This window comes from Callorhinus ursinus, unplaced genomic scaffold (assembly GCF_003265705.2).
Source record: "Callorhinus ursinus isolate GAN/ISIS: 27379988/994484 unplaced genomic scaffold, GSC_fseal_2.0 scaffold6, whole genome shotgun sequence".
NCBI classification, from domain to species: Eukaryota; Metazoa; Chordata; class Mammalia; order Carnivora; family Otariidae; genus Callorhinus; species Callorhinus ursinus.
This window is the reverse complement of record NW_027397068.1, coordinates 13,571,603-13,579,916: the sequence shown is the minus strand read 5'-3', so window position 1 is coordinate 13,579,916 and position 8,314 is coordinate 13,571,603. Positions and strand designations below refer to the sequence as shown.

The window sequence follows — 8,314 nt, the reverse complement described above, 5'->3', positions numbered from 1 at the left end:
AAATAAAGTATTGGTTAAACACTTTGGCACATTTGTGCAGGGGAATACTGTGTATCTTTTTTAAAAAAATTGAGTAGCTAACTTAGGATTTCAGATTTTATTAGTCAAGTTTCTGCCACCAATCATGGTGTCAGTAAAAAATGAAAATAAAATCTTAAATCTATTCATTGAAAATGTATCTTTTGTCTTTTTATACTTAGAGACAGTTTTTTTTGTTTTTGTTTTTGGTAATCTCAATGGACTTCTATTGAATCTGTCCTTTGCTTTTTATAAAATAAAGCTCTGATAAAGTAGTATGCCTTTAAAATACAAACTTGCCAAATTTTAGTGAAGACCAAATTAAAAATTTATCAAACTGAAACACTGGAAGATTTTCTATTTTCCTATGCTTTGTATTTATTTGGCCTTTAGGGTTTAGTCAACTATAAGAAACAACATATTCATGAACACACCTTGAATGAACTACTAACGGAAATTATTATAAACTGTTTACAGTGTTTTAAATGTATTGTTGGTTCAATCATTTAATTATATTTAGTTCACCATTTCTGATAAAGTCATCATCCTAGCTTTCTCCAATTTTATCATTAAAGTGGAAAAGAAACAGTGTTGATATAATTCCTATGGCTTTTAACATAGCATGGTTTCATATCAGGAGGTACCAAGACATTATTTTATGAATCAAAAAATACATTATGATACAAGGGCTTTTTAAAATTTGCTTGTTATTCTTATGTTCTGTATATTTTATGCTCGGCAAATACAAACAAGCATGAACATCAAAAACACAGTCGATACTTTACCTGTTTGTATTATTTCCAAATATTATAGGATTAGTAACTTTGTGATCAAGAGGCATCCAGTATCACCCCCCCTTTACCACTTGAAATGTGTCCCCCCCCTTTTTTTTTTCTCCTTTTCACCTATCCTCTCAGAGAAGAGAGCTAGAGAGCAGAGTTCTCAGGACCCAAGAAAGAATATCTAGAGCTCAGGAGTGTTATATGGGTGGCTCAGACAAATGGTATAAGTTAGTGGAGCACTGAAAGATTTCCTACATCCAGATCATCTGGCCTTGCCTGTTGTGTGTGCATAAGAGGCAGTCAGGTGGGCACTGGATCTTCCATTCCATTATCAAAAAGAAAGCTTATAGAAAAACCCTATGGAGAGGAGACACATGCCTCAAACCTAAGGGGCACAGATCATTGGAGGGGGCTAGGTGTTGTCATCTTGAGGAAGAAAAAGGTATGGGAATATAAACTTTTTCTTCACTTTGTCCCAATCTAGTAAGAGTCAACCAAAAAACATGTGGATGTATACTTGGCTCAGACGAAGATGAGAAACTTACCTAGAAAACCAAATTAAACTTTGAAGCATCTGGGTCTCAGCTGGGCTAGGAACGACAGAAAGTGAAAAGTCCTGAGGCCAGAAAGCTGAAGCTACTGGGCAGTTGAAATCTTAATCACAGATGAATTTGCCTGGAAAATACTGTATAAATTATACTTCTTCACCATGATGTCCCCAGTTCTCTGCTCTCTTCCGTAACCTTCATTTCCAGGTAATAAATTTCAATGACACTCTAATAGGGACTCTATTGTGATTTTTGGAAGTCATCTAAATATCACTTTATGCCAGAACATAAGTAATAATCTTAGCATTTAGTTAGAAAAAAAAAATCAAGATAGAGACGATGATATTTAAGAACCAAATCGTGGTTTCAATTTCACTACAAATACTTTTAACATTATTCCCCTTGCCTGGAATCCTTCCCTGTTCTGTTGTCAGCTCCTCTTTTAAGACTTCCCCGACCCCCTTACTGGAATTTAGTTTCTCATCTCTTTCCCACTGCTTTACTAGCTCTCACCATAATGGGATTTTACAAGTCTGTCTTCCCACTTGACTGCAAGGCCTGTTAGGGCAATGACTGTATTTTACAAAACATATAAAACATTTTCTCCCAGCATCCAGAGCATTCCTGGAACACAATAAGTAAGTATTGGTTGAGTGATTCTTGCTATTTATATTGTTTTGCCTATGTTTTCTTACTGTATTTTATATAGATTTGAATTCCCTAATTTAAAAAATGCTTGATTAGGCTCCATAAACTCTCATTTTCTCCCTAATTTGGTACTTTTTTCATCTTCAATGGCTAATTAGAAATATGACTACTTTAATTTTGCATGTTATAGGAGAAAATTATGTTGTTCTCACCAAATTAGTAAAGAGAGGTGAGATTTGAAGGCCATATAGGAACAATTACTCACTGAAGGGAGATTCTCAAACATATAGTTAGCAGATGACTATTTATTGAAGGTTATGTTTTGGAAGAAAAGGGGATGGGTAAAACCTAGAATTAAAATATATTTGAGTATTTACAGAGGGTATAGAAAAAAATATGTGATCCTTGTGACAAAAAATCCCAATTACATAAATGATGGGACTCAGATGTCTTCTGCTCCCCATACTCTTATCCCGCAACCTCTGCCTCTCATGCCCAAGTGAAGAGCTCAATATCAGCATGATGGTGCCACCCTGGGATCTTTAATGATATATGCTGGAGGCAGGACTTACTAGCTGTGAATGTTCCTGAACATAGATTTCCTTTCTTTGCCACCTAAAACTTCTGTTCCTGAATTTTTTTTTTTAAGATTTTATTTATTTATTTGACAAAGAGAGACAAAGTGAGAGAAGGAACACAAGCAGGGGGAGTGGGAGAGGGAGAAGCGGACTCCCCGTGGAGCAGGGAGCCCGACGCAGGGCTCGATCCCAGGACCCTAGATTCATGACCTGGGCTGAAGGCAGACGCTTAAGGACTGAGCCACCCAGGTGCCCCATGTCCCTGAATTCTTTCCCTGGTTCTCAGTGACAGGTAAAAGTGAATTTGAGGGACATGAGAAACTGTACAGCTGAGCCTTGGAAAGGCAGCAAGAGCGGTGGTTAGAAGATCTGCTGTTGCAGAGGGCAACTTCCATTTACAGGAATACTACAGCAAAGGATTTGGTTCTTTATCAAAGCAGCCATGTCTATAACCATCCTCTGTTGCATTTCTCCAAACCCTCTTTACTCCCTCTCTCTTCCCCTCCACCTAGGGATTCCAGATTACATATATTTACTAGTTAAATAAGGCAATTCTACCACCACCACATTGGTATTTATGTAAAGAATTCACTTGGCTACCCTCCTGCCTGAGCAGGGAGTATAGACTGGTAATACTAAGACTAAAGATGATGACCTAACCCCTAGGAAAGCTACCCATTTGATAAATATTTACATAAGGTTATTTGCTTCATTCATTAATAGTTGATTTTTCAAAATGATCCTGCCACGTTTGTTTCTATCTTCTTTTAACTTGCTGTCTCCTAGGTCTAAAGATGATCAGGGTTGGTGATTTTTCACCTTCTGCCTCACTTGATTGAAGTAGTTCTTATGCATAATTTGCCCTGCTACTTGCTTGATTGCTCTATTTACAACAAGTATACTGTTTTTGTGCTTATATTTAACTTGAGTCTTGAGGCTGCTATGACTATAGCTTCAGTTTGTGAAAAGTAACCTTCATTATTTGTGGAGAATTTATAATATATGTGATTTTACATGGGGAATTTTCTTTGTGTCATTTTTTTTCCCTCCTAATAACAACACGGTATCCTCGATTTCTTGCATATTGATGGAGCAGTTTTTAGTATGTTTGTGTGCGTGTGTTTAACTCTGTGAATGCTAGTCAACCTCAGAATAATATGGTACGATTCAGAAGACTGAAATTACATAGATATATAATTCCTTTCAAAATTCTTTTTCCCCCAAGGGCATCATAGTTGTTTTTAGAAATTTAACAACACTAGACCTTTAACAAGGGACAATGAAAGTTTGGAAAATATTTAGAGCATTTGCTCCAATGATTTGAAGCCTCCTCCACCTTTCAAAAATGGTCTTACGCTATACATTAACACACACACACACATACACACACACACACACACACAGAGTTTAGAATAAAGTGGAGGTGGTTCTTTATTTGACTTAGTATTCCTAGTATTAATACTTCGATTTTTCCATATCACCAGTTATTGATTCTAAATTCTAACAATATTATGAACTCTTTAAATTATAAAAGTTGTGCATCTCTCAGTGGAAAACATATAGAAAATACCAAAAAATATAAGGGAAATAAAATTTATATCACTCAGAGGCAGTTGCTGTTAATTTTTTACATATTTCCACAGTGGTTTTTCCATATGCATGTGTGCATATTTGCAAATCCTTATATATAATACAAATTAAGATAATACTATAAAGACAATTTTGCATTTTGCACTAGTGTTCTTACTGCAGATACAGTTTTGGAGGGTGGTCATCTAAGAAGATCCTCTTATCTTTTCTTATGATCAGCAGCTTTGGGCAATAATAATGCACCTTAAGGAGTAAGGATAGAATAGGGAGCCCACAAGGAGAGTACTGGGAAGTAACAGAAAAGAGGCAAGCAAGCGTGTCCTGGGCTCTGAGCGACAAAGAAAAGGAAGAAAGTGACTAAAGGAAGTACATGGATATTTAGGGACCTCTTTTTCTAACCCAAAAAGGACATCCCCTGACATAGGTCCTAGAGAGTTATACCCATTTAGAAAATGAGTCTATAGAAGATTCACCAGTCACTTTGCAGGACAGAAAATAAGGATGGTGTTGGAAGATTTTCAGATACACAAACAATAAATTATATTTTTGATACCATACAAGGCAGTAATCAATTAGAAGGCAGAAGTAAGAGTATAGTTAATCCTGATATCTACTTAGATTTTTATAATGACTAGTGCAATGTTAGTAGATTTGTCACAAATGAATAAAGTTGAACTCATCTGAAGTTTCACTCTTCCACAGGCTAACGTACCATGGAGACAGAAAAGCAAGAGAAGTGTGAACTGAAGTAATAGGTGATAACTATTAGCAGAATAGGAGCCTCAGGAGAATTGGGGAAGACAGTTTGAGCAAAAGAATGTATTCCTCCAGGGGCGCCTGGGTGGCTCAGTCGTTAAGCGTCTGCCTTCGGCTCAGGTCATGATCCCAGCGTCCTGGGATCGAGCCCCGCATCGGGCTCCCTGCTCAGCCAGGAGCCTGCTTCTCCCTCTCCCACTCCCCCTGCTTGTGTTCCCTCTCTAGCTGTCTCTCTCTGTCAAATAAATAAATAAAATCTTAAAAAAAAAAAAAAAAAAGAATGTATTCCTCCATACTTAGGGATGAAGTAATTGTGAACTACCAAACACTTAACAGAAAAAGCTGATGCCAAAATTAGTCTTAATATGATCACTTGTTTTTCTGGACGCAGGAAGAGAAATTCAAGTCACAGAGCCTCACTGCTCTTCTCAACAGATTTGCCACCTTCATGGGAGTTCTACTCCCCATGTAGCATTCAGGAAGAAGGAGTGACAGGGCACGTTCCTCTCTTTATAGAGTTTTAAAACCTGTCATTATGGACGTTTAAATAAAATATCTTTATTTAGGGAGATGATATCCAGAGACAAAATCCTCAAACTGAATTTCAGCTGAAGAATTACCACTGACAGATGACGACCCTTACTGAAATTTTCTTTTTTTTTTTTTTTAAAGATTTTATTCATTTATTTGACAGAGAGAGACACAGCGAGAGAGGGAACACAAGCAGGGGGAGTGGGAGAGGGAGAAGCAGGCTTCCCACAGAGCAGGGAGCCCGATGCGGGGCTCGATCCCAGAACCCTGGGATCATGACCTGAGCCAAAGGCAGACGCTTAACCACTGAGCCACCCAGGCGCCCACTTACTGAAATTTTCAAACAAGTTATCTTTAATAAGAATTGCTTAACTCACTATGACCTTGTTTTACCATTTCAAAAAAAATAGTTTTGCTGAACTGTATATGCATTTTTATATATGTGTAGATCTTAAACTGCATATTTTATTATTTGGATCCTAACTCAAAGAGCTTAATCTATTGTATTAGTGCAGTAGTAAACTTGGTAAGCATTTAATAAATAGTGTTAAATTAACCTATTTAGCATTTTACAATGATCATGATAATGACAATGACAACCATAATGATTTCTATTCACAAGGCTTCCACTCACTGAACTGAGTGGTACCGTAAGAAGTACAACATGAACCAATTACTTTATGTAATTCCTCTAACAATACTATTCCGAAGGTGCCGTAAATAAGACTTGGAGATGTGAAGCATCATATAAGCTGCAGTAGAGCCGAGCTACTAACTATAATGTTTAGAAAGGCCCTTGTCCTCAACCACTGTATGTTATTTCCATCACAATTTTGTTTTTCAACCATGAAGTATTATGTATACTTTGGTGCTACTCATTGTTTTTGAAGCACTCAGGGGCCAACAGTTTACACATTGTTTCCTGAGACACCAAAAGTTTCAAAAATGATTACTGCAGACCCAGGCCCAGAAACAGTTTTCTGTAGGCTGTGGATAGACAATTCCGAACCTATCTCCTCCAAGGAACTAAACAACTGGCACTCAGCATTGGTAAACCACGGAGTACTAAAATATAGGTTTATGATGTTTTAAAATTTATTTTTTAGTGTTTTATAATTTTTTTTAAAAAAATGTTAGAATGGGGCGCCTGGGTGGCTCAGTTGGTTGAGCGACTGCCTTCGGCTCAGGTCATGATCCTGGAGTCCCGGGATCGAGTCCCACATCGGGCTCCCTGCTCAGCAGGGAGTCTGCTTCTCCCTCTGACCCTCTTCCCTCTTGTGCTCTCTGTCTCTCATTCTCTCTCTCTCAAATAAATAGAATCTTTAAAAAAATAAAAATAAAAAAAAATTAAAAAATGTTAGAATGTTTTTAAAGAGGTCACCTTAAGAAATCTCCCTCAACAAATTTTCTGAATCAACAAAGCTGAAAGTTGAGAGCGAGGCTTCTACATACAATTACATAAAGGATTTGGCAGGGGCACCTGGTCACACTCACTTAGCTATATTCTCTGGAGCAGAGGCAGCATTAGTTGGGAGGAAGGGCACATTTTTTCTTGGCACTAAGGCATTGTCTGCACTCCTGGACACCTTCACAGAGACAGCTCCTTTCCTAATATGAAGGCAATGCATTAAGCTCATGGTGGGCTTGGTTGTGGGCATCTAGCACGAAGTAATTATAGCAAAACCTGCAGAAATCAGGGAAGCCAATAGAACAGCATATAGATTGCAGAGTCCCCATGCTCAGGCTCTTGACTGAGTTTTCAGAGGAAAATTTAAAGAGACAAAAATGTTTAAATATACTTGGCATCTTTTGCTCCATTGCTTTAAAATTGTTGTACTTCAGTACCCCTCAGAAAAGCCCAGTTAAGTGCTAAACATCAGAATGAATAAAGAGTTTGCCAGTTTGAGGCAGTACAATCTCAAAGTAAGATAAGTTTTGTCTGTAAGTAAAACTACATAGGACTTACTAAAACCTCTGGAAACCTTCAGGTAAAAAGTTACAAAGCAGCCCAGCAAATTTCCAGGCTTATGGAAGTTAATGAAAATAGCATAGATGTAATTTAAATAAGAGCTCTGTTTGGACTCTGGTTACATACTTTAAAATGTTGTTGGAGAATGCTTCAGAAATGATGGAGTGGATAGACAATATATATGAAACAATGTTTTCAAACATTAGATAATAGGAAGGGAAACAAAGGAGGTAAGCCCACTACTTCCCCAGTTTATTGTGTTGAAACAACTGTCTGGCCACAGTGAAGAGAGGATAATCCCAACAGACACTAGCAGTTTTGCTGAGTTGAGGAAATTGAAAGTCAGGAAAGCCAAAGCAACTTAAGTTTGGGAGGCAGAGTATCAGAGAGGGGAGGGCTACAGAAATGGAGAGAGTTCTGCAGATCTGAAGTAGGGTTCCTTCCAATCTTTGGCTAAATAATAATCAGTGCTTGTATGAAAGGAACTATGTGAGGCTAGACAAAGAACTTTGGAAAGCAGCAGTCCCAACACAAAACACATAGTAGTTCAAGTGCACTAGCAATAGTTTAAGCTCTCACTATCCCGAGATAAAAGACCTTGTAGCATACAGAGCATTGGGAAGAGTGCCTGGAAAGATATACCTTAGAAGTGAGATTAAATTAGTCCTAGACTAAAAACTCTAGTCCCTCTTTTAAAAAGTTTAACAAGAGCCTCGAAAGGGTGGCTCAGTCATTAAGCATCTGCCGTCGGCTCAGGTCATGATTCCGGGGTCCTGGGATCAAGCCCTGCATCGGGCTCCCTCTCCACGGGAAGCCTGCTTCTCCCTCTCCCACTCCCCCTGCTTGTGTTCTTTCTCTCTCTCTCTCTCTCTCTCTCTCTCTCTCTCTCTTTCT

General features: G+C 38.0%; 1 long non-coding RNA gene across 2 annotated transcripts in view; it reads right to left on the bottom strand.

Annotated features, from left to right (window-relative positions):
• The window catches only part of LOC112814578 (uncharacterized), a 109,185-nt gene that overhangs the window by 93,814 nt on the left and 7,057 nt on the right, over nt 1-8,314 (bottom strand). Inside the window, exon 3 of one of the 2 annotated variants that reach the window (XR_012378411.1) lies at nt 1,346-1,485. The exons of the other annotated variant lie outside the window; for it this stretch is intronic. This is a non-coding gene — a long non-coding RNA (uncharacterized lncRNA). The remainder of the gene's footprint in view (nt 1-1,345; nt 1,486-8,314) is intronic. 2 annotated transcript variants of the gene reach the window in all.